The sequence below is a fragment of the Protopterus annectens genome, chromosome 13.part0 (assembly GCF_019279795.1).
Source record: "Protopterus annectens isolate FY-2018-M chromosome 13.part0, PAN1.0, whole genome shotgun sequence".
NCBI classification, from domain to species: Eukaryota; Metazoa; Chordata; order Ceratodontiformes; family Protopteridae; genus Protopterus; species Protopterus annectens.
The window spans coordinates 1,192,866,976-1,192,891,992 of record NC_056747.1 but is presented as its reverse complement, the minus strand read 5'-3'; the positions used below and the strand labels follow the sequence as shown (position 1 = coordinate 1,192,891,992).

Genomic DNA, 25,017 nt, shown 5'->3' with positions numbered 1-25,017 from the left:
CTTACCCTAACCATAGATGTCCTTCTCTTCCACGTTGCAGTATTCCAACTGCTGGGTTTCCCTCTCTTGCTACCTGAACATCCAGCCAGTAAACAAAAGCTTGTAGTCACTGCTAGGTACATAAAACGTGTGATGTTGGCCTAGGGAGCATGGGCCACAAAAGTGACGTCTGCACTTACCTTTCATCAGAAATGAATGCCCCAGTATCAGGAAGCTGTACAGGCTCTATGCCATCTAGGAAAGAACAGTTCAGATGGAGAGAAGGGGAAAGGTGGGACAGAATGAATACTGCAACATGGAAGAGAAGGACATCTATGGTTATGGTAAGATTTTACACAACTATTCTATGTCCTTCTATTCTCATGTTGCAGTGTTCCAACTGTTCAGCGAGTGCCATACCTCACAGGGAAGAAGAGGGAGGTGAAATGGAGCTACTCTCCACAAAGCCATGTAGGATTGCACTTGCAAACCCTGCTCTGGATCTGAAGACATGATCCAACCTGTAATGTTTACTGAAGGTGTGGACAGATGACCAGGTAGCTGCCTTAAGGATGGAAGTAGTGTCCAATCCTTTGAAAAAGGCTCCAGATGAAGTTGTGACTCTGGCAGAGTGGGCCTTAATTTTGGAATTGAGCTGTTTCCCATGGAATGTGTAGTAAAAGGATAGAACTTTGGAGATCCAGACTGAAATGGTCTGCTTCGTCACTGTCTTTCCCAGGGCCCTGGGGTGGAAGGAGACAAAAGCTGGTCTGATTTCCGTAGTCTTGCCCAGTTAAAATCCAAGTTGTCTGTGAACATCAAGTGAATATAAGACTCTCTCATTGTCATTTTGGGGATTAGGAAAATAGGTGGGCAGGTGAATACCCTGATTTAGGGATAACTCATTAACCACCTTGAACATAAAGGAGGGGTTGGTCCTCAGGGTTACTCTATCCTTGTGGAAGAAGAGGAAAGGAAGTGTTGACATAAGGGCCTGGCATTCTGACACTCTCCAGGCTGATGTGAGGACCACCAGGGCTACAGTTTCCAGGTACGATGTTTCAGGGAAACCTTGGCAGCTGGTTCAAAAGAGGCCATAGTGAGTTTCGCTACGACATAATTCAAATCCCAGGGAGGAGGGATCTGCATCCGGGGGGGGGGGGGCTGAGGTGTAGTATTCCCTTAAAGAATAGCTTAGAAGGGAGACAGGAGGCTAGAGGAAGATCAAGAGGCAAGCAGGCTGAAATAGCAGCAAGGTGAGCCTTAACTGAAGTATATACCAACCCAGCTTGGAGCAGATCACACAGGTAGGGAAGCACTAGTGGGACCTCTGTTTTTAATGGGTCTAAATGTCTTTGCTGGCACCACATGGAGAACCTCTTCCATTTAGACAGATATGATCTCCTAGTACTAGGTTTCCTGGCCTCCTGCAGGGCTCCAAGCACATCCCCAGTGTAAAGGTGTCTCAAAGGGATCAGAATTCTATCACCCACAGGGTTAGGTTCAGAAATTCCAAGTGGAAATGGATCAGGGATCCTTTGTCCTGTGTGAGAAGGTCCACTTTGTGAGGTAACTTGTGGTGATTAGCCCTGGATAATTGCAAAAGGAGGGGGAACCAATGCTGTCATGGTCAAAAGGAAGTCACCAGCAAGATTCTTGATCTGTCCTGTTGGATATTCAGCAGGACGTTTTGAATTAGTGTGTGTGTGGGGGGGTGTATATAGAAACATCCCCTTCCATGAGATGGAGAAGGCATCTGTTGCCTTTGCTAAGGGACTGGGTAGCCTGGTGCAAAACAATGGTAGCTGTCTGTTCAGTGGGGAGGCAAACAGATGTATTTGAGGTGTACCCCCATCTGTGAACAGTATCCATGGGATTGTGATATGGACCTGCTCAAGGTGTCTGCCTGAATGTTCTGAGCAGAAGGAATATAAACTGCCTGCAGAGTTATTCCGTGTTGGGCTGCCAGATCCCATGCCTGGAGAGCAAGTCTGTAAAGCAAACAGGATTTTGTTCCTCATTGTTCGTTCACATACCAAAGAAAAAGAAGTTATGTACTCACCATAACGTTCCATCTGAGTAGTCGTACTTCATTTATCTTCAACCTGTGGGTATTCAGATCCAAGACTGCCACATCACCAGCATCTGATCCGAGCTCCAAGCTCCTCCCCTACCCATAATGCCCCTCCATCTCCTTCCTTCTTTCCCTCAGATCGAGTTTGCTGAATCAGAAAACACAGCCCAACCCAAATAACCTTACCATTAAAGGTTCACACAGTCTAAACCAAGTATAACCAGCCGAGCCACAATGTGCATCTCTCCCATATACCAAAATAGGACAATAGTGACAAGGTCAGGGGGAAGGAGGAAGGGATGGTTGAATACAAATGAAGTACAACTACTCAGATGGAATGTTACAGTGAGTACATAACTTTTTTATCTGAAGTAGTTTACTTCACTTGATCTTCATCCTGGGGGACAGAGTTCCTATCTACCAACAACTGGGTGAGCCCTCATGGAAGGATATTTCGGAGCACCGCGGAGTCAAATGATGCCCTCCTCCTGGATACAATGTCTAATTTGTAATGGGATATGAAGGTATGAGATGAGGACCAAGTAGCTGCAGAACAAATATCATCCAGCGACACACTCTATCAGAAGGCCGCTGAAATTGCAATAGATCTAGTGGAATGGGCTTTGATTATACCCGGAGGGGAAATGCCTTTGTCAGAATATGCCTGGCTGATACACTGAGAAATCCATCTACCAATGGTGACTTTGGAGATTGGTTTACCTAAAAATGTTTTGAAATAAGACACAAACAATTGGTCTGATTTACGGAAATACTTCATTCTGTGTAAATAAAATGGCAAAACCAGCTCTGGGTTTAGAGAAAATTGGCAAATGATAATGCTTGTTGAAAGTATGACCAGAAATCCAGGTAGCAGCTGCTAGGATGTCCCTAGTAGGGACACCCCTGAGAAAGGCTGTAGAGGCAGATGCAGCCCTGGTTGAATGGGGTCTGATGCCCTGTGGGATAGGTTTTCCATGGTGATTATAGCAAAAATGAATGCAGTTGGCCTATCCATTTTGAAATGGTTTGTTTTGAAATAGCTTTCCCCTCTGTCCCTGCAGCAAATGCCACCAGCAGCTGTTCAGATTTCCTTTGAGGTTTAGTCCTGTCCAAGTAGAATCTAAGCTGTCTGTGCACATCTAAACAGTGCAGTATCTGTTCCCCTTTGTTCTGTGGGTTAGGAAAGAAGGTAGGCAAATTAATGGACTGATTAAGAGCCACACTGGATACCACCTTGGGCATGAAGGAGGGACTGGTTCTGAGGGACACCCGTCCGCATGAAAGATGATGAAAGGTTGCACTGCCATAAGGGCCACTAATTCAGATACCCTTCTTGCAGAAGTGATTGCTAAAAGGAAAGCTGTTTTCCAGGAAAGATTTTAAATCTGCAGTAGCAGCTAGCTCGAAAGGAGGAAGAGTGAGTTTCTCCAAGACAAAGTTAAGATCCCAGGCTGGAGTTGGAGCTCTCCTGTGTGGCCTTAAAATTTTTGGCCCCTCTGAGGAACTGCTTGAGCAGTGGGTGAGAGAAGAGGGGAGGCTCTGTGCTATAATGAGCTGAAATGGCTGAGGCATGAATTTTAATGGAGGAAAAAGACAAGCCCTTATGAAGCATCTCAGTCAAGTATAGTAGAATCTGAGGTAAACTGGGCACTGCTGCGTTCATTCCTTGAGAATGGTTCCAGGCACAGAATCTTTTCCATTTTGCAGCAAAAGATTTTCCAGTACTAGGCCTCCTTGCCTCTAAAATGATATCCATCACTGATTTACTGAGGGATGGTGAAGGAGAGATTAGGTAATTAGCCAGGCTGTTAGGTTCAGGGTTTGCAGCTGAGGGTGAAGAATCTGGTTCTCTTGCTGAGACAACAGGGAAGGAATCTGAGGCAGGTGCCATGGAGCCAAGCGTGACACATTGCGCAAGGGTGGGTACCAGTGTTGGCAAGGCCAGTCTGGTGCAATTAAAATTGTCCTTGGCTTGTCCTGATTGATCTTTAGTAGTACCTTGGAGAGCAGAGGCACAGAAGGAAAGGCATAAACTGATAGGTTTTTCCAGCTGAAGGATAGAGCATCCACTTTCCAAGCTAGCTTGTGGGGAATCCTTGTGCAAAATGTGTCCAGCTGATGGTTCTGGGGAGAGGCAAACAGGTCTATATCAGGGCTCCCCCATTTGCTTGTCAACATGTTGAAAATCCTTGGTTCCAGTTTCCACCTGTGTGAGTCCATGAGGTTTCTGCTTAGTCCGTCTGCCAGTCTATTTAGTTTTCCTGGCAGGAATTGAACTTGTAGACTCACTTGATAGCTCAAGGCTGTGTTCCACAATGCCATGGCTAGTCTGCAAAGGGGGTAGGAATGTGTACACCCCTGCTTGTTTATGCACCACATGACAGTGGTGTTGTCCGCCTTTACCATTAGCTGTCCTGGAAGAATGTGGGCCTTGAAGGCTGTCTGCACAGCAAACATTTCCTTTTGATTTATGTGCAGCTGCATTTGACTTGGGTTCCATTTGCCCTGAATGCACTTCCCTGCCAGGTAAGCCCCCCATGCATAGTTTGAAAAGTCTGTTGTTAGGATTTTGGTGGCAGGGGGTAATGTGAATGGTAGTCCCCTGTTTTGGTGGAAGGCCTCTGCCCACCAAAGGAACTCTAGGAGTAGGCAAGGTACGATAGGAATCCTTGCTTCTAGATCCTGTGAATGTTGACACCATAGGCTTTTGAGATACCACTGTAGTTTCCTCATATGCATCCTTGCACATGGAATTAGAATAATGCAGGAGGCCATGAGCCCGAAGGCTTGCAGTATTTGCCTTGCAGATAGCTGGGTTTTTGAGGCCACTTGGTTGAAAGTAAGTTGTCAAATGAATCCGTTTCTCTGGCGTGAGGAAAGCCATCTGGGAAGTTGTATTCAAGCTTGCTCCCAGGAATATAATTTGTTGACAGGGTACCAGGTGGGATTTCTTTTCATTTATGGTGAACCCCAGACAAGTCAGTACCCTTTGAACAAAGGCCAGATGATTCAAAAGAATGTCCTTGTTTTCTGCCTGAATTAAGAAAATCGTCCAGGTATGGGTATATTTGAATATATCTTTGCCTGTAAAATGCAATGACTTGAGCTAGGCACTTTGTGAACACCCTCGGCACAGTAGATAAGCCAAAGGGCAGTGCACAGAACTGATAGTGCATGTAGCCTGCTTTGAAGCATGGGCATCGTCTGCAAGACTCCCTGATAGGGATGTGCAGGTAATGCTTCTTTTAAGTCTAGTGTTGCCAACCATGCATCCTTGCCTAGCATAGGAAGCAGCTGTTGAAGAGTCAGCATTTTGAATTTTGGAATCACCAGAAAGGTGTTTAGCCTTTTCTGGGTACTAGGAAAAGTCTCAAATAGAAACCTTGTCCCTATTCCTCTTCTGGAACCAAATGAATAGCTCCCATGTTTAAGAGCTTGATTTTTTGTATTTGATTTTGGGCCTCTGCCCACTGATTTGGGGGTAGATCTGGCCACTCGCTTGGTGTTGGTAACATGTGAAAATGAAATCTGTACCCTTGGGACACTATTTAAAACCCATTTGTCCTGGGTAATGAGTTTCCAGTTTTTGGCCTGCAGACCAATCTTTCCACCTAAAGGAGCATTCAGTTGGGAAGTGCTTGGAAGTTTTAAAAGCAAGTCATTGAGACAGTTTTCCATAGGGGGAGTCTTACTACTCGCAGGTTTGGGTGGGGAAACCCCCCACTGCCTAGTCTTATGTTTCCTTGGGACTGAAACCTGGTATTTCTGCTGGGTCTGGGTTTGGCTTGAGAAGACCTGGAAGGGGCTGGAAAGGACCAATTTTTAGAGGGCCAGTGCCTACTAAATCTAGGAGGCTGAACTTGTAAGACATCTTTAACAGTTTGCATAACCTTAAGCTTTATCTTCCATCTTTTTAGGAACGTCCTCAGCCTTGTTGCCAAACAGGCGGTCCTGATTTAAGGGAGCATCCAACAATTTAGCTTTAACATGATCAGGCAAACAAACCCTGCTCCTTAAGCCAAGCATATCTTCTGAGCACAGACCCAATAACAGCAGCCCTGCAAGAAGCCTCTAATGAATCAAATCCAAATTGCAAAGTATGTTTTCCAACCTGTTCAGCAGAATGCATTAAATCTTGTAATTCTTTATTTTCAGCACAGTCAGGAAGTAACATAATTTTCTGTTTAAGCAATCCAATAACATGCTGTTGATACTTTAACATATGAAACTTGCAGTTTAAAGCCTGAATGGCCAAGGTTGCATAAGTGTAAACTTTCTTACCCAATCTATACAGCACCCTGGAGTCTATCAGAGGGGTAGGATTTTTAGCAGTAGAAACCTTAATGCCCTTGGGTCCCTGTGAAATAGTCTCTGGATCCGCAATAGGATTTTTTAAAAAGGAACTTGTGAGAATCAGAAACCCTGTAATATCTGTCAGGTTTTCTGGGAGTAGGAGGCAAAGAATCCGGGGCCAAACTAGATTCTGAAAAGGCATCATCAACAATGTCTAGTATAGGAGGTATAGCTTAAGGCCTATGTGGAGGCAGGATTAAGAAATCCCTAAGCCTCTTTTTTTTTTTTGAATCAGAAAAATCCTGGCTTTCTCAGTGGAAATGCTCCCTTACAGTACATGCAAGGTCTCACCAAAAGAAAAATCCTCTGGAGGGGAAGCAGAGGGAATACAGTCCTCTGCATCAGAATCCTCATAAGTAGATAAGGGCAAATCCAGATCATCAGAAGAATGAGAAAAAACAGAATCCTGTTCAAAAGATTTATGAACAACTTCAGTCCTAGGTCTCTTACAAGGGGGAGGTTGGCTTCATCTGATTAGAGTTATATGATCTTCAGCCATTCTTATTTGTTTTTTAGGCATAGAGGCCTGAGCATGTGGCCTGGGCATCGGTTTCTTAGGCATGGTTCGAGATTTTGGCCTAAATGAAGAAGGAGGCGCCGGTTTAATATAAAAATCCGTAGGCCTGAATATACCCTCAAAAGCCGGTGCCTGCACAGCGGCTCCGGACCCATCCAAGGTAGAGACATCCGCAAGTTCCACAGTAGGAGCATCTCGCGGCATACCGGACTCCGAATGGGTCTCAGTAGAGGCCTGCGAATCAGAAATAGCAGGTATCAGGGGTTGCAAAAGCGCCTCACTGAGTACCGGCGAACTGGCGACTGGCTTAGAAGAAACGTCGTCGGCAGCTTTGAACCTCAGCGGCCTGTCTCTGTCTTTATCTTTGTGTTTTTTCAGAATCCCGGTAGTCGGATGGCTTACCAACGGCATTTCTGGATAATTAAACCAAGAACCGAAATATTTAGAAGCGAAAATATATAGACTTATACTACGCTGATTAAATATAGCACAAAACCGACAGCAAGGTACGTCGTGGTCAGGGCCTAGGCAAGAAATACAGAACAAATGAAAATCTTTGTGAGGTATTTGCTTTCCACAAGTAATGCAATTATTAACTTTTACTGACATCGGTAAGGAGCAAAAAAAAAGTTTCCCCAAAGGGGTACTTAGCTTTCTGAAACTCGAAAATGAAAATTTCAGGAGTCGGCCGACTTGCACTTGCGAACTGCTTCTGCTTCAGGCACCACACAGCAAGAAAGACTGATGTAATGGTGTCTGCTGCATGTTTTATAACCCTGACGACCTGACGTCATGGAAGAAGGGACAGCAACCGACGCAGGACCCAAGACTTCATTAATCAGGCCAATTGAGGGTTACTGCAAGCAGATAACCCAAATGTAATAACTACAACAGTGAAACACGAAGAACATCTTTAATGGACAAGGCTTGAAGTTACGATACCCTCCTGGCTGAACTGATGGCCACCAAACAGGCAGTTTTCCAAGAAAGAAACTGCAAATCTTCTCTCGCCGCTGGTTCAAAAGGTAGGGAGACTAAAGCTTGTAAGACAAAGGTAAGGTCCCAAGGAGATGTTGGATCTTTCAATAGAGGTCACAGCATGAAGGCTCCTTTCAGGAAAGTCTTGCAAAGCCTGGATGAGGCCAAGGAAGCCATATTTTCCCCCACATGGAAGTTAGAGATGGCAGCCAGTTGAAATTTTATGGTAGAAGAGCTAGCCCCTTGATGAACAATACCAGATAGAAACTCCAGAACAGCTGGGACTGGAGCCATAAAGAGATCTATATCCCATTGAAATGCCCAAATAGAGAAGCATTTCCATTTGCCAAGGTATACCTTTCTGGTAGAAGACTTATGAGCCGTCACCAGAATGGTTTTAACTGGAAAGGATAAACCGGGAGTCCTAGTCATTACTGGAACTGGAGCAGCCAAGCTGTTAGCTTCAGACCAAGACCAAGGAGAGGGGAACCAGACTTGACGAGGCCAGAATGGGGGAATGAGGATTACTGTGTTCCCCACCCTGTGAGCTTTCTGAAAAAAACTCAGGATAAGAGGTAATGGAGGATAAACAAAGAAGGCCGGAAGGCCAAGCATGAACCAGTGCATCTCTGGGGACTTCCCCCCCTTGGGGGGTTCAGAGCGAAGAACTCGTTGCATTTCACATTGAAAGGAGATGCAAAGAGATTGCAGGAAAGCCAGCCCCACTTGAAGATCTGCTCCGCTACTGAAGGATTCAGAGACCACTCGTAAGGCAGCAGAGTAGTCTTGCTGAGTCTGTACACTAAAATGTTGAACCATCCGAGAATGTGCATTGCCACCAAAAAGTGGCCGGTGGAAACCGTCCATTCCCACACTCTCATGCCTTCTCGACAAAGTGGTGTAAGATCTGGTTCCGGCTTGTTTGTTGATATACCAGACTAATGAAATGTCGTCTGACTGGATGTCAATAGTCCCCAGAGGAAGATGGACATGAAGGGCCTGCAATGCTAGAAGAACCACTCTCATCTCCATGGCATTGGTATGGAAATTAAGTCTCGGACGGGGACCAACTGCCTTAGACTGTCCTTCCTGAGCAATGTTCCCCCCACCCAAGCTGGGAGGCATCCGTGATCACTGCGGTCGTGGGGAACGATGGAAGAACGGGACGTCCTTGGACAAGATCCGGGGAGAGAATCCAACAGAAGAGTGACTCTCTGCAGGCCGGTTATATGCGTATCGGATGAGACAAAGCTAAGACCAGAAGGGACCACTGAACAGCTAACGTCCATTGGAGTACTCTCAGGTGAAGATGAGCAAAGGGTAGGAGGTTTATGGTGGCTGCCATTAAACCAAGATCCCTTGGCACTGCAGCTGCTGAAGGGGTGGAGGATTGAAGAAAGTAAGAGATGTGAAGTTTGAGACTGTTTACCGTCTCTGGGGTGAGACAGACTCATTTGTATACTGTCTAGCCGAGCTCCAATGAAGTCTAATTTCGGGGCTGGGACCAGTGAAGATTTGCTGAGGTTGACCGTGATACCCAGTCTGTTTGCAAGAAGAATGAAGTAATGCCTGGCATGACACAGTAGAAGCCTAGTAGGGGCAGCAAGGAACCAATAGTCCAAGTAGAGGTAGACCTGGATTTCCTGAAGCCTCAGGTGGGCTGCTACCACCGCCATGACTGGTGCCAATCCTGGGGGCTGTGGTGAGACCAAAGGGTAGAGACATTAACTAACAGTGATTGGCCCCCAGCCGGAAGTGAAGAAACCTGTGGGAGCACCTGTTCAGTCCGATATGATAGTACACGTTCTGGAGGTCAATCAAGAACATCCAATCTTCTGCCTGGAGGTAGGGAAGAATGGACTGAAGCTTGACCATCCGGAATTTCTCCTTCGCTGCTGACAGGTTCAGAATAGATACATCCAGAATGGGTCTAAGGTCCCCCAGTTTCTTTGGCACTAAAAAGAACCAGGAATAGATACCTAATCTGGATTGATCTGGGGGGGGTGGATGATTCATTTTTTTATCAGCTTTTCCATCTCCAGTGCTGCTTCCTCCCTCCCTCTGTACGGGTGGAATATCCGGGAGAAGTTTTGGTTGGGGAGGTGGTGCCACAAATGGGATAGAATAACCTCTGGATATAATTTTTAACACCCGACGGTCTGTTGTAATGGACTCCCACTCCGTAGGGTGCAAAGAAAGACAGCCCGACTGCCTCCAGAGATGAGCAGTCGGGCAACCCCTTAGGGTTGCTGTGCGGGTGTGTCCGAGAATGGTTCTCAAGACCCGAAGTTCTTCGGACCCCCTCTGCCTCTGGGCCGGCGTCTATCGTGAAAGTACAGTTGTGTACACATCACAAATGTAGATGTTAGAGTGTATTCACTGTTGCAGTCGTTAAATTTGGGTTATCTGCTTGCAGGTACCCTCAGTTGGCCTGATTAACTAAGTCTTGGATCCAGCATCGGTTGCTGTCCCTTCTTTCATGACGTCAGGTCTTCAGAAGTATAAAACATGCAGCCGACGCCATTACATCAGTTTTTCTTATCCCAGATGTCAGGTGTCCCCCCTAATGGGGAGCAATTAAATATAAAAGTACAATTATATACTTCCAACAAAAAAGCAAAACACCAAAAAGGCTTTTAAGCATAGTAAAGGAAAGTAGAGGTATAGCCAAAATAAATTAGGGAGCTGGAGGGAGGGTAACCTGGACTGCAACAGTAAATCATCTACATTTATGGTAAGTGTACACAACTGTACTATGTTCTTAGTGTTTCACTGTTGCAGTCATTACATTTGGGTAGATTCCCAAAGCTGTGGTTGGGAGGAAGAATTTAGACAGCATTAGGACCAGCTATAAGGCCCTGCAAGACTGCAGTGGCAAAGCCAGCTCTGGATTTAGAAAAAATTGGCAAATGGTAATGCTCATCGGTGAAAGTATGTGCAAAACTCCAGGTAGCAGCTTCTAGGATGTCCCTGGTAGGGACGCCTCTGAGAAAGGCTGTAGAGATAGATACAGCCCTGGTGGATTGAGGTCTGATCCCCTGGGGGATAGGTTTTCCACGGTGCTTATAGCAGAAATTAATGCAATGGCCTATCCATTAAGAAATGGTTTGCTTTGAAATAGCCTTCCCTCTGCCTCAGCAGCAAATGCTACCAGCAGTTGTTCAGATTTCCTTTGAGGTTTAGTACTGTCCAAGTAGAATCTGAGTTGTCTGTGCATATCTAAGGAATGCAACATCTGTTCCCTTTGTTCTGTGGATTGGGAAAAAAGGTTGGTAAATGAATGGACTGACTGAGAGCCACACTGGATACCACCTTGGGCATGAAGGATAGATTGGTCTGAGGGACACCCCGTCCCGCATGAAAGATGATGAAAGGCTCCACTGCCATAAGGGCCTGTAATTCAGATACCCTTCTAGCTGAAGTGATTGCTAAAAGGAAAGCTGTTTACCAAGAAATAAATTTTAGGTCTGCAGTAGCAGCTGGTTCGAAAGGAAGCAGAGTGAGTTTCTCCAAAACAAAGTTAAGGTCCCAAGCTGGAGTTGGAGCTCTCCTGGGTGCACTTACATTTTTGCTCCTCTGAGGAAAGTACAGTTTTGTACCTACCATAAATGTAGATGTTTGCGTGTATATACTGCTGCAGTCATCACACTTGGGTTATCCTGTCGTCAGGCGGTCCCGCAGTCGGCCGAATCCCAAAGTCTTGGTCCTGCGTCGGTTGTCGTCGCTTCTTCCCTGACGTCAGTGCGACAGGGGTATAAAAGAGGCAGCCGACGCCATTTTCTTCAGTTTTTCTTGCCCCAGATGTCAGGTGCCCCCAACTAGGAAGGCAAAACAAACAGCTATGCAAAAATTCCTTAGAAGATAAACAATAGTACTAACTATTAGCAAATACACCATATAGACATGCATCCAATTGACTGATGAACATGGAGCTATAACTAACACCCTGGTATGTAGAGGGGATGGTGGGAGGGTAACCTGGACTGCAGCAGTATATACACTCTAACATCTACATTTATGGTAGGTACAAAACTGTACTATGTTCATCGTGCGACACTGCTGCAGTCATTACACTTGGGTAGAATCCCAAAGCTGAGGTAGGGTGGTTGGTTCTATAAGGCATTAGGGGTGGCTATAAGGCCCTGCAGCACTGCAGAGGTGAAGCCAGCTCTGGATTTAGAGTACAGAGGCAGATGGTAATGCTTGGTGAAGGTATGCACATAACTCCATGTTGCTGCTTCCAAAATATCCTTGGTAGGTACTCCTCTGAGGTAGGCAGTTGAAGTGGCTGTTGCCCTCGTGGAGTGAGATCTAATGCTGTTAGGCACAGGTTTTCCATGGTGCCTATAGCAGAAACGTATGCAATGTCCTATCCATTTGGAAATAGTCTGTTTTGAAATAGCTTTTCCCTGTGCTGCTGCAGCATATGCTACCAATAATTGCTCAGATTTTCTGAAAGCTTTGGTTTTGTCCAAGTACATAACTGCCTGTGAATGTCCAATGAATGCAGTAGTCTTTCCTCTTTATTCTGTGGCTTTGGATAAAAAGTAGGCAAGTGAATGGTTTTGGTTTAGAGACGCACTTGAAACCACCTTAGGCATAAACGAAGGGTTAGTTCTTAAGGACACCCTGTCCTGGTGGAAAATGAGGAAAGGTTCCACTGCCATTAGTGCCTGTAATTCTGAAACTCTTCTTGCAGAAGTTATTGCCAGGAGCAGAGCAGTTTTCCAAGAAATGTATTTTAATTCTGCGGTGCTAGCTGGTTCAAAAGGAGGTAAAGTTAATTTCTCCAAAACAAAGTTGAGGTCCCAAGTTGGAGTAGGTGCTCTTATGTTTTTAGCCCCTCTGAGGTACTGTTTTAGCAAAGGATTAGAGAAAATTGGTGGATCCCTGTTGTAATGTGCAGAGATGGCAGAGGCGTGGATCTTGATGGATGAAAAGGAGAGGCCTTTGTCCAGCATCTCAGTCAAATATTGCAGTATCTGAGGAATATTTGGCACAAGAGGATCAAGGCTGTGAGAGCCTGGTTCCAGGCACATTTATCAGAGTAGGCTTTCCTGGTACTAGGCCTTCTGGCCTCCAGAATGACATCCATAACTGCTTTGGAGAGAGGCATTGCTTGCGGGGCTAGGGAATCTTCCATGCATCTAGGTTTAGTGTCTTTAGCTGGCTCTGGAGTAACGGATTGTTGTGCTACGACAGCATTTGTGGTATTTGAGGCAAAATCCAGGGTGGTCCTTGTGCTAAGTTTTTTAAGATTAGGTACCAGTGCTGGCATGGCCAGTCTGGTGCAATCAGGATAATTTTTGGCTCTTCTTGCCTGGCTTTTAGGAGTACCTTTGGGAGAAGAGGCAGAGGTGGAAAAGCATATACTTGTAGGTTTGTCCAGCTGAATGAGAGGGCATCCACTTTCCATGCATGCAGATGGTAACTCCTTGTGCAGAATTTCTTTAGCTGGCAATTCATTGGGGAGGCAAACAGATCTATGTCCGGGCTCCACCACTTCTTTGTTATCATTCTGAATATTTGAGGATTCAATTCCCATTCGTGGGGATCCATGATATTTCTGCTTAAGTCCTCTGCCAGTGTGTTTTTCTCTCCTGGCAGGAATTGTGCTTGTAGATTAACTTGATAGTTTATAGCTGTGTTCCACAAGGTCATGGCTTGTCTGCAGAGGGGGTAGGAGTGAGTGTCCCCTTGCTTGTTTAAGTACCACCTAACTGTGGTGTTGTCTGTCTTTAGAAGTAGTTGTCCTGGATGCAACAGGTCCTTGAAAGCTATAAGGGCGTTTTATACAGCTAGCATCTCTTTTTGATCGATGTGAAGATGCCTTTGTTCTGCGGACCACTTGCCCTGAATACATTTTCCTGCCCATGTGTGCTCCCCAGGCGTAATCCGATGCATCTGTTGTCAGTGTTTGCCTGGCTGTGGGTTGAGTGAAAGGCTGTCCCTTGTTGAGGAGACAAGCTTGAGCCCACCATCGAAACTCCTGTTGAAAGCAAGGTATTAGTGGTATAACTGTTTCCAAACTTTGACAGCGTTGAGACCATACATTCTTTAGGTACCATTGTAGTTTCCTCATATGCAGTCTGGCATATGGAATTAGTAGTATGCAAGATGCCATGAAGCCCAAGGCCTGCAGAATTTTTCTTGCAGGGAGTTGGGTCTTTGTTGCCATCTATTGAAAGTATTGTGTCGGTTGTCCTTGCTTGTCTGGCGTGAGAAAAGCCATCTGGATCGTTGTGTTCAAGCTGGCACCCAGGAATATTATCTCTTGTGAGGGCACTAGTTTTGATTTCTTTTCGTTTACTGTGTACCCCAGGCAACTTAATAACTTTTTTACAAACACCAGACAACTTAATAACTTTTTTACAAACACCAGATGCTGTAGAAGAATGTCCTTGCTCTCTGCTTGAATCAGGCAGTCGTCCAGGTATGGGTAAATTTGAATTTCTTTCTGTCTGCAGAATGCAATTACTGGTGTCAGGCACTTTGTGAACACCCTGGGCGCAGTAGATAATCCAAAGGGCAGTGCAGAGAATTGATAGTGCATTGGACCAGCTAAGAACCTGAGGTATCTTCTGCAGTTTTGTCCGATAGGGACATGCAGGTATGCCTCCTTGAGGTCCAAAGTCACGAGCCAAGCTTGCTTGCCCAGCATGGGAAGAAGCTGCTGTAACGTCAACATTTTGAATTTTGGAACATCCAGGTAAGTGTTTAGTGAAGAAAAATCCAGAATGGGCCTCCAGGCTTTGTCTTTTCTGGGAACCAGAAAGAGTCTTGAGTAAAATCCTTTCCCTTGTTACTGTGGTGGTACCTTTTGAATAGCTCCCATGTTCATGAGTGCCATAATTTGTTTTTGGGCCTCTGCCCATTGATTTAGTGGCAGATTTGGCATTCCTTTTAATCTTGGCAGAGTGTGAAAGTGGAACCTGTAACCTTTTGTAATAATATTGAGAACCCATTTGTCTTGGGTGATCATATGCCAATTGTGATAAAAAAAAAGTGCCAGTTTTCCTCCCAAAAGGGCTGCCAAGAGTGGGTTGTTTGGCAGCTGGAGTGGGAAGTCATTGGGGCTGTTTTTTATATGGTTGGTGCCTGTCTTCCCCTTCTTTCTGGCCTGATCCACCCCACTGTCGAGGCCTGTAAGGACCTTGTGGTTGACCTCTACCTCTTGGTCGTCTGTATCTGCCCCTTTCAGGTCCGTCATTAACTGGAAAGGACCAATTCTTTGTTGACCAGTTTCTACTAAATTGAAGAGACTGAACCTGTAAGAAATCCTTCACTGTTTGCATAGATTTTGCCTTATCCTCCATTTTCTTTAATACCTCTTCTGCCTTAATTCCAAATAAAACATCCTGCTGTAAAGGTGCATCCAGTAATTTAGCTTTAACATGACCTAGTAACGTATGTTCTTTTAACCATGCATGTCTTCTAATGACAGAGCCTGTAACTGCTGCTCTGTATGAGGCCTCTAAAGCATCAAAACCACATTGCAAAGTATGCTTTCTCACTTGTTCAGCGGCATGCAATAAATCCTGCATTTCTTTAAAATTAGGAGGATCTGTATCTGGAAGCATTTTTTGTTTCAACTGAGACATCAAAAATTGCTGATATTTTAGCATGTGAAACTGGCAATTTAAGGCTCTCATTGTTAAAGTTGGAGACATATATACTTTCTTTCCCCATCTGTCTAGTGCTCTGGAATCTCTGTCAGAGGGAACTGGGTTCTTAGCTGATGAGACCTTAACCCCTTTGGGCCCCTGAGAAATAGTTTCAGGATCAGCAACAGGGCTTTTATACAGAAATTTGTGTGAGTCAGGGACTCTGTAATATCTGTCCGGTTTAAGTGGAGCTGGAGGTAAGGAATCAGGATTTAAGCTGGATTCAGTGTACACATCATCCACAATATCTAGCACTGGCAGAATAGCCAGGGGTCTGTGTTGAGATAATAATAGGAAGTCTCTGAGCCTTTTCTTGGATTCTGAATAATCCTGGCCTTCCCAATGGAAATGCTCCCTCGTGGTATGTAAGGTTTCCCCAAAGGAGTAGTCCTCAGGCGGAGAGGCTGATGGAATAGATTCCTCAGCATCAGAATCCTCATAAGAGGGTAAAGAGTATCCCGGCTCTGAGGATGAATCTGAGGAAATGGACCCCTGGTCGGATGAATCATAATCTGCATCCTGTCTAGGCCTTTTATCAGGAGGGGGATGGGAACCCTTGATCAGAGTGATTAGGTCTTCGGCCATTTTGAGCATTTGTTTCTTAGGCATGGAGGCCTGTCCTGGAGAATGCTGTACTTGTTTCTTAGTTTTTAAAGGAGGCTTTGACTTAGAAGAGGGTTTAATGCTTAGCTGAGTAGGTCTACAGACACCCTCTGAAGCTGCGGGTATAGCTCAGGTGCTCCGGATCCCTCTACAGGATCGGTTTCGGTCTGCTGAAAAGCTAGTGCGTCCGAAAGCCCAGCCATCTCCACGTGGGGGTCGGGGGCAGCCTGTGGTTCTGCAGAAGCGGTCGTCAGGAGCTGCGAAGGCGCCTCACTGAAAACCGGAGAACCGGTGACTAGCCTAGAAGAGGCTTTGTCTGGCATTTTGGGCCTCGGATGCCTGTCCTTGTCTTTGCACTTTTTATGAATACCGGTCGTCGGAAGTTCCGACGGCATGGTATAATTAAATTTTCTGCCAAAGTAATGTCGGGCAAAATCAAAACGACGTTTAATAGTGCGCTTATTAAACCTAGCACAAAACCGACAACCAGTAACGTTGTGGTCTGGGCCTACGCATGGGATACAATAAGAATGGAAATCCTTATGAGGTATTTGCTTCCCACAAGAAATACAGTTATTAACTTTTACTGACATCGGTCTGAGGCAAGAAAAAGTTTCCCCAACGGGGTACTTAGCTTTGTAGAAGACTTTGGTTCTGGATTCGGAATGAAAATCTCAGGAGTAGGCCGACCGGCACTTGCGAACTGCTTTTGCTTCGGGCACCGCGCGGCAAGAAAGACTGAAGAAAATAGTGTCGGCTGCATCTTATATACCCCTGTCGCACTGATGTCAGGGAGGATAACCCAAGTGTAATGACTGCAGCAGTGTCACACGATGAACATCTGTCTAATCAGTCTATCCACCTCATGCTTGGACAAGCTTCAAGAAGACCTGATGGAAGAGGAAACTGATGTTGGTCTGGTCATTCTTTTGGGAGAGACTCCCTTGAGAGGAAATCCCTGCGCCAAGACACCCGGCCCCAAGGTAACAAGAGGAGCATGGGGCTATGAGGGAGAAGAGACCAGAAATGTCAGATCCGTAGGCCTCCGATCAGAGTTTTTCAGAGCCTTTTTGGGGGTTCTCAAGATGAAGAGGTTCTATCGGGGGAACATTTTCTCTGTTCCTGGGCCTTCTTATGCTTGTTTATGGGGGTTTTAGCCCCTGAAGTGGAAGGCACAAAAGGAGCAGGAAAAAGAAGCAAGCCCTTCAAGACAAGCTTATTTCTACAGTCTGCCAGCGCCCATGGATTAAAAGCCTCACAAATACTACAGGAACCGTCTAGGTACGCTGGGCCTACACAGTAAGCACACTCCCTGTGGGCATCAGATAAGGGAATCTTGTGCCCACAGGAAGTGCATTTTTAAAACCTAAGGGTTATCAAATTTATCAGCCATAAGAAAATGGAAAAAAAAAATCTACCTTAAATTAAAAATGAAAAAAAAAAGGGCGGGAAAGAAACCTAGTGAGAGAAACAAGCACAGGAAAGTTAAGCTACTAAAACTTTTTTTTTTTTTTGAATCGAGGACGTATCGATGTAAGGAGAGGATACAAAAAGACTAAGGGAAAAAATTACAGCTCAAAGCCAACTTATAATTTTGACAAGAAAAAGTTTTGACTGGGAGCTCTCAGAGCAGCGAAACCTTGACGTTTTTGAACGAGAAGCAAACGATACCGGTGGTTATCTGGGAGAATGAAGAATTATGGGATGGAGAGGGGGAGATTGAGCTTCGAATCCTAAGCTTGTGAAGTGGCAGAGTCGTATACAAGAGTCGGATCTGAAATCCATAGGTTGAGGAATGAATGAAAATGACATCATCAGATCTTTTTTTCCTCAAGTTTAGGAGGTATAAGGGTACGAGAAAAAAGAACCAATAAACAACACCCCAAAGCCAACTTATGAACTCTTACATCTGAAAGAAACAGTAGAGTTCACGAGCAGCGAAAATCTCAATGCTTTTTTGAGTGGCACACCAAATCTGAGGTAATCTGGGGGAATAAGAAGAGGAGGAGCTCGAGCTTCTTATTCTAAGCTTGTAAAGCGGCAGAGTAGGATCCGACGGTCACATCAGAGACCCACACAATGAATGAAAATGACATCAGATCTATTTATATGGGCACCCCAAACAGACACCGACCTGGTTAACATAAAAAAACAATACTATTCCTTAATAATGAATCTGCAACCTATCCTAAAAACTACAGACCAGTAACTTCCTATCCAACAATGTATAAACTATACACTGGAATTGATGCCGCCAGACTTTATAGTAGAAAAAAGGGTACTAAAAGAAAGTCATATGGAACAATGGATCATTTGTTCTTAAATAACGTCATAATGGAGAATTGTAAAAAAGGGAAGAAACTAAATATGGTATAAGACAGACTACAAAAAGCATTTGACAGCATCGCACATTCAAGGATAAAAAGAGTGCTTACAAATATACAATTATATTACAGTGACCATGAAACAATGGCAAACCAATCTGCAACCTAGCCGTGATAAAGGACAAATTACTAACCAATGGATAAAAATTCAAAGGGGGATACTCCAGGGTGACGGTCTGTCACCACTGCTCTTTTGTCTCCCCTTAATCCATTACGCTATCTACTTAACATATTGGGTCATGGCTACAATCTGGCTCCCAGAAAACAACAGAGTGTAAAGCCTTCTCATTTTCATTCTGTGGATGATTTATAACTGTATAGTCATCCAAAGAGGAACTGAAAGCAGAAATGCAATTAGTCAAAACTTTCTCAGATGAAATAAGAATGTCATTTGGTCTTAATAAAAGTGCAAAATAAGAAGTTATGTACCTACTATAACGTTCCATGTTAGTTGTCTTCTTCTCGCCTTCTTTCTTGCTGGATGGGTTCGGAGCCGATCCTCGGCTCCAACTCGGCCAATACTAAAGCTCGAGAGCTTATTCCACCGGCTCGAGGCTCCCCTATATCCCACAATGCTAGGTGGTAACTACTCAGATCTCGTTTGATAGCTAAAACCAAGCAGTTCTGGTCTCCATAGTATTGAGAAGAGAGAAAAAGAACCCACCTCTATATATATAAACCTGTATGTAAGCTACCACAAACATAAAAGGGAGAATAGAGGTGGTAGAACATGTGGGAAGGAAACCCCAATGGAAGATCCCAAAAATTCCTATCGGTCTGTCCAGGCTAGGGGGAAGGAGGGTGGGACGCAAGAAAGATGGCGAGAAGAAGACAACTAACATGGAACGTTATGGTAGGTACATAACTTCTTAATGTTAAGTTGTCAATCTCGCCTTCATTCTTGCTGGATGGGACCACGTCCCTAGCACCTTACCCCGGGTGGCTTATCGGAACAGACTCTTGAGAACAGTGGAACCAAAGTTGGCACGGTTTCTGGAGGCCATATCCAATTTATAATGCAAGATAAAGGTATGAGGAGAAGCCCATGTGGCTGCCGCACAAATGGAATCTAGTGGTAGCCTGTCCTGAAAAGCTACAGATGTAGCTAATGCTCTAGATGAATGAGCTCTAGGTCTTGAAGGCAGTTTTTGATGTCTGATTTCATAGATGAAGGAAATTATAGAGGTAATCCATCCTGAAAGGGACACTTTAGTAACTGGAAGGCCTAATTTCCCTTCCGCATAAGACAGGAAGAGCTGATCAGATTTCCTGAACTGTTTAGTTCTGTCTAAATAATATCGAGGTTGGCGATGAACATCTAGAAAATGTAACTTTTGTTCCGACCTGTTTGAATAATCAGGGAAGAAGACAGGGAGATCAATCGTCTGGTTTAGGTTTGCCTCAGAGGAAACCTTAGGCAAGAAGGACGGATTAGTCCGGAGGGACACCCTGTCTTTATGGAAAACTAAGTAAGGAGGACAACTGCAAAGAGCATGAAGTTCAGATACCCTTCTAGCTGATGTTATGGCTACTAGAAAAAGTGTTTTCCATGAGAGCAACTTAACAGGGCATGAAGCCGCAGGTTCGAAGGGGGGAGAATCAATGATGCTAGGACCAAATTCAAGTCCCACTGAGGTGGGGGATCTTTGATTGGGGGCTTGAGCAAAAAGACACCTCTTAGAAAGGCTTTGCAGAGTTTATGGGACATGATACTGGAGTCTGAGACACCTACATGAAAGTTAGATATAGCAGCTAGTTGTACTCTAATGGTAGATGAGGAAGAGCCTAAATGAAAGAGCTCTGCCAGGAAGTCTAGGATAGACTGGATAGGTGCAGTGAAGGGGTCTATATTTTTTGATGCTGCCCAGAAGGAAAAACGCTTCCACTTACTATTGTAAATCCTTCTGGTAGAAGACTTGTGAGAGGCTATCAGGATGTTACGGACCGAATGACAGATTAAGGGAAGCCTGGCTAGGGTAGGAATCGGAAAAACCACGCTGTGAGGTTGAGAGATTGGAGGGAGTGGTGCAGCTGGCCCGACTGGTGGGTCAAAAGATCTGGCACTGGGTCCAGATGCCAAGGCTGCTCCAAGAGGTAATGATGAAGGAACGGAAACCATATCTGTCGAGGCCAGTAAGGGGCAATGAGGATCATAGTGACGCTCGAGGCGATAGCTTTCTGAATTAATTGAGAGATCAGTGGAAAGGGGGGGGAGCATACAGAAGTCCCCGGGGCCAATCGTGGACTAGAGCGTCTCTGGTGGGTTGGCCTGGTAAAGGGAAGAGGGTGAAGAAGTCGTGACACTTGCTGCTTTGGGGAGTAGCAAAAAGATCGCAGCAAGGCCGGCCCCATCTTCGAAAGACTTCTTCCAGCACTGATTTCTTTAGAGACCACTCGTGAGGCATGAGAATAGCCCTGCTCAACTTGTCCGCAATCACGTTGGACTTCCCGGGAATGTGCGTTGCTATCAGAAAACGCTGAGAAGAAATCGCCCACTGCCAAAGTGCCTCTCGACATAAGGGGTAGGGCTTGGTTCCGCCCTGTTTGTTGATGTACCACACTACGGACATGTTGTCCGTCTGAATTGCAATAGTCCCTGTGGGAAGAGAGTCCTGAAGGGCTTGCAACGCTAAAAGCACTGCTCTCATCTCTAAGACATTTATGTGCAAGTGGCACTCGAAAGACTGCCACGTGCCCTGGACTGTCCTGCCCTGATAATGCCCCCCCCCCACACCCGATTAGGGAGGTGTCCATCGTCACCGTGGCGATTGGGGGGGGGGGTGAAGGGTCTTGCCCTGGAGAACTTGAGGTGATGTGATCCACCAAGACAGGTGATTCTTGCATGATTGGGTTAGTAGGATGATGTGAGACATCGGGAGCTGTTGGAAGGACCACTGAGAAAACAGCATCCACTGGAGGATCCGCATGTGAAAACGAGCTAAGGGGAGAAGTGTAATAGTAGCTGCCATGAGTCCTAATACCTTCAAGACTACCCTGGCTTTGATGTTGTTGCATTGAAGTAGAAGGTAAACTTGTTTGCGGATATCTGATACTCTTTGCTCCGTTAGTCTGGCGGAAAGATGAACTGTGTCTAAGGTGGCGCCTATAAAGGTAATAGATTGACAAGGCAACAAGGCAGATTTTTCGAAATTTATTGAAATGCCTAGAGCTTGGCAAGTTTGGATGGTGAAGTCTCTGGATAGAAGCAGTTGATGCCTGGTGGTGGCGGTAAGGAGCCAGTCGTCCAAATATGGACACACCTGGAATCCTTGACGTCTCAAGTGAGCCACGACCACTGCCATACATTTGGTAAACACTCGGGGGGGCTGTAGTGAGACCAAAGGGCAGGGCTCTGAACTGGTAGTGACTGGCTCCCAGCCTGAAGCGGAGAAACCTCCTGGAGAGTCTGTGCATTTTGATATGGTAGTACGCATCCTGAAGGTCTATCGAGCACATCCAATTGTCCTGACTAAAGAAGGGTAGAATGGACTGTAGTGTGACCATCCGGAATTTTGTTTTCTTCACATACTTGTTGAGCTTGCTGAGATCCAGTATTGGTCTCCAGTCCCCTGTTTTTTTTTTGGTACCAAAAAGAATTTGGAGTAGATTCTGGATCCTTGCTGGTCTGCTGGGACTGGTTGGATAGCTCTTTTTGACAGCAGCTTTGATATTTCTAATGCTGCTTGTTCCCTTAGACTGGGTGGAACATCTGGAAGGGAACCTTTGGGTTGGGATGGGATGTGAATAAAGGGGATTTTGTAACCCTTGGATATGATCGACTGTACCCATTTGTCTTGAGTGAGGGAAAGCCAGGCTTTGGGGTACAGTGATAATCTTCCCCCGACTGCCTCCGACGGTGGACAGCCGGGCAGCTCCTCAGGGATGCTGAAAGGGTTTATCAGAAAAAGTTTCTCTGCTACCCTGGTTTTGCGGACCACCTCTGCCCCTAGGGCGGCGTCTATTGTTGTTCCCCCCTCTGCCTCTAGAAGGGAATCGACTTTGTGCATCAGATGAGACTCCTTGTGGTTTGCGGAACCACATCCCCCCCCCCGACCTTTGGGATAAGGTCTGGAAGGGGTAGAAAAACAGACTCCCATGGCAGAGAGAGTCTTACCTTCCTGCTCGCACCTAGTCAATGTATCCTTCACCTGAGGTCCAAACAGCGTTGAGCCATCAAAGGGGGAATTGGTGAAGGACGCCTTGAAAGGGTCCGCAAAATTGCAAAGCCGCATCCAGGCGTGGCGTCGTAAAGCTACACCTGTGCCTGCGGCCCTACTCGCCCCATCAGACGCATATGAGATAAGCCGCATGGAGGAGTTGACAATCGAATTCAAGGTTGCCAACTGGGAGTTCATTTTGTCTTGGAACCCCTCAGCTGTTGGATCCTGCATGGCCTCACCCATATCCTTGAGTAAATCCCTCTGGAGACAGGTGAAGTGACACAAGTAGTTCAACGACCGCATGGCAAAGGTCGCTGAGGAAAACATCCGCTTACCATACCTGTCCATGGTCCTAGACTCCTTATTAGGAGGATGGACAGGTACCGAAGGATCGGCTAATTCCTTCTTAGTGGCTGCGGCCACCACCATGGCATCAACAGAGACACCTTTGGATAAGAACGGTTTCTCTTTTGGGGCAGTAATAAATTTTGACGGCCTCCTTGGGGTAGGTTCCACCGAATCAGGGGCCGTCCAAGCCTTCCTTGCCACCACTTCCATGAGGGGGTCAAAGGGAGGAGACACCCAGGAGGTGGAAGGGTGAGAGCCAAACGCATTAAGGGCGGGCCAGTTCCCCCTCTGTTTAAGGATTTCAAGGATGTCAGCAAAAGAGACATCCTCAAAGGGGGACCGAGGGGAACCTTCAGATTCCTCCAAGTCGGTGTCAGAGGTGATAGACTCAGGGGAGTCAATGTGCTTCCTCTTGCACTGTCTCTTCCGGGGGGGTTCTCCTACCGGATCAGGAGAAGCCTCGGAAGAAGAGGATATTACCAATGGGGAAACCTGAGGAGCTGGCTCTCTACGGTCTGTTATAAGGGGGTGGGTAGAAACCACCGCAGGCACTGAAGAGGGAGGAGCTGATGGAGCCGACAGTGGGGTAGACACGGGGTCTAGCACGCTCCGCATGACCTCAAAGGTGCCCCGATCAGCCAAGGCCGAAGATCCCCGCTCCGAGGAGACAAGGACCCCCCCGGCATCAACAGGGACGGCTCTGAGGCCGATGTCGGAGCTGAACTCACCAGCACCGACGCTCCGAGAGGGAGAACGGGGTCGGACAAGGGTCCGATGCCATTCGCCCCCTCGGAGCCGACGAGGGAAGCCCGGTGCAGAGATCCCTCCAAGGAGGAAATCGGAGCAGACCACGGAGCCGAAAGGGAAGGTATCAGCTCCGACGCACCGACAGCTACGGCTCCGACGAGCCCCGGCCCCAAACTCAAAAGAGTCGGAGGAGGAATAGAAGCAGGGATGGGAATAGCCGCTGACTGTTGAGTACGGCTATGCAGCATTTGGGCCAGTGCCTCGGACTTGAGAAGTCTACTCACCACCCTTTGTAAGTCATGGTCGGACAGCCTGGAGGACTGAGAGGAATGGGACCTATGGCTTCGCTCCGACAGAAGAGGGGATCCCGGAGCCGAGTGGATGGAGCCGATGGAAGGGGACCTCGACCTCTTCTTTGAAGGTGGCTCCGATAAGACTATCGGAGCCGACTGAGTCTTAGCAACCTCGGCTCCGGCCGGAGCCGAGGTAACGGTTTGAGACTTCGAAACATTGACTCCAGCCAGAGCCGATTTCGAAGCAGCCTTAATGCTCCCAGCAGACGGCTCTGAAGCTGGAGCCGATGGCCTGGAAGTCTTTGAAGGCTTCCCCGACGCAGACTGGGTCGAGGGGCCTTCAGGCTTTAACAAGCCTCGAAGTATAAGTTTGTTTTTGCGTTCCTGCAGGACTCTAGGGCTGAATGCATGGCAAACAGCACAGGAGTCCTGCAGGTGCAAAGGTCCCAGGCAATAGACACAAGAAGTGTGACCGTCTGTCAGAGACATTTTCTGACAGCACGAATCACACTTCTTGAAGCCTGAGACCTTGGAGTCTTTAGACATCCTAAAGAGACTGTATGTAACACAGACACAACACACAGACACACCCTTTAACCAAATGAAAAAATCCAGTCACACTGAAAAGACAGGGGAAAAAAGGGAGTGGGCCAAAGGCCTAAAAGTTAAAAGGGAATACAAACACAAGGGAGACCCGATTTAAACTAAAGGGATACTCTATATTAAAAACTAAACTAAATAGAAAGGATAGAGGTAGAAAATTGATGTTTTTGACAAAAAAAACTCACTAATCTGCCAGAGCCGGTATAAGAAAGCACCTTGTCAGCTAAGCGGCAAACGAGATCGGAGTAGTTACCGCCTAGCATTGTGGGATACAGGGGAGCCTCGAGCCGGTGGAATAAGCTCTCGAGCTTTAG

The 25,017-nt window shown here is 46.2% G+C and overlaps 1 protein-coding gene across 2 annotated transcripts in view; it reads right to left on the bottom strand.

Moving 5' to 3' along the window:
* The window catches only part of CCDC47 (coiled-coil domain containing 47), a 1,413,375-nt gene that overhangs the window by 862,769 nt on the left and 525,589 nt on the right, over window positions 1-25,017 (bottom strand). The gene's annotated exons all lie outside the window — the stretch shown is intronic.